Genomic DNA, 1747 nt, shown 5'->3' with positions numbered 1-1747 from the left:
TTCCATAGAAAATAGAGCAGCCTACCTGACATTCACTGAACGAACCTTTTAGACACTTTTTCTTTTTTCAAATATTTCATTTTTTTTTTTTATTTTTTTTTATTTTTTTATATAAAATGGAGCAGTCTACCTAACATCCACTGAACGAACCTTTTAAACACTTTCTTTTTTCAAATTTTTTCAATGTTTGTCTGTAGTGATGCATCACAGTGTCATTGAAAAGGTTAAGGCAACGGTCTACTGCAGCTTGATTTGGGCGAGTCGTTTCAGCAAAAGTTTGCAGTTCTTCCCATGCTGCACACATTTTCATTGTAAATGAGGAAGGGACATCCTCTACATCAACAACCCTTATACCATTTTAATGTTTACGAATGATCTCTTGTTTTCCTCTGTGGTCATCCTCACATGTGTTTTCTTAGGTTGAACCTTACCACTGACTTTCTTGGGACCCATTCAGTTTTACAGTGTCCCCTTTGGTCAGGGATTCATTTAGGTAGTTCTGTTTGTGTTGGCCCTGACCTCTAATTGTATGGTTGGTAAACTTTATGCTCCTCCAGAGGCAGGTTTTTATTTTTTTGTTTATCAGCAGCTGGCTCCTCATCTTGCAAAGAACGAGCTGGCCAGCTTTTGGAGCGGGGTCCTTGCATTGTTGCTGCTGTGCCTGGTGGGGCTTTTGGCTGCTACCTTTATGCCACCAAGTCTGCCTCAGTGGATGTGCTTTGTTGGTAAATTCTGCTTCCTTGGTTTCCTTCTCTCTGGTTTGTCACTGTTTTCCTTTTCCATGGGTAGTTAGCATCAGGAAGCCACAAGGGGCTTCCCTCCAGAAAACCAGCATTGAGTGTAATTAAATGCTAATTTCTGGGTGAGCCCCAGTGATTCCCTCATTCCTCCCCCTCCCTTCCATCTCATCGGTTGGGAAAGGTTGTGTGTGCATCTACTCCAAAATTGATGGCTCGAGGCAGTGGATACGTGAGCCCTGGCCCCCTTCTTCCCTTCCCCCTTCTCCCCTTCCCAAACTACTGGGAGGTGCAGGGTGAACGTGCGCACCCGTAGCCAATACCAAACTTCATGCAGTACTGGCAAACATGACATTTCATCTTTTCCTTCTTCATATTATTACAATTGAAAATGGAAATCTTAGCTCACTTGTGTATTGGCCACAGTAAGTTGACTGTGACCCTTATTGTTCTGACAGCCTTGTCTCACATATGATCTTTATTGCATATACTACTTTTCAGTTGTCACTTAATACTTGCTTACCCTTAAAAAATTGCTTATCTAAGTGCTTTACTGGTTTAAAAATTGTTTATTTAAGTGATATACTGGCTAAAAAATTTACCTTAATAATTACTGTACTTCAATTATAAATAATATAATTAATTATATTAATTATAATTAAGTTATTGAGTGTTCATCTAAAGTATAGAAAAGTGAGACTTATATGTTCTTATATGCAAATATTCCTGTACAACATTATATTGCGAACAAATTGATACCAAATTAAATGATGTAGTACGAAAATTGAAGTGAGAAAGCTGAAAAGAGAATAAACATTGGAGTGGTGAGTTGAGCTCATGGGCAATGCTCAGGCTACCTTGTGGTGGGCAGCAGGTCGCCCGCCGAGCCACCAAAAGTGTTAATATACTTGTATACCTGTATTTATTGTTGTAATTGTCTATTTCACTGTAGGTAGATTGTAATACAGAAATTAACACAAGATTTTTATTTTATTTGATTTTTCAGATTA

The sequence above is a fragment of the Procambarus clarkii genome, chromosome 22, assembly GCF_040958095.1.
Source record: "Procambarus clarkii isolate CNS0578487 chromosome 22, FALCON_Pclarkii_2.0, whole genome shotgun sequence".
Classification (NCBI taxonomy): domain Eukaryota; kingdom Metazoa; phylum Arthropoda; class Malacostraca; order Decapoda; family Cambaridae; genus Procambarus; species Procambarus clarkii.
Note: the sequence above shows the minus strand (reverse complement) of the source record.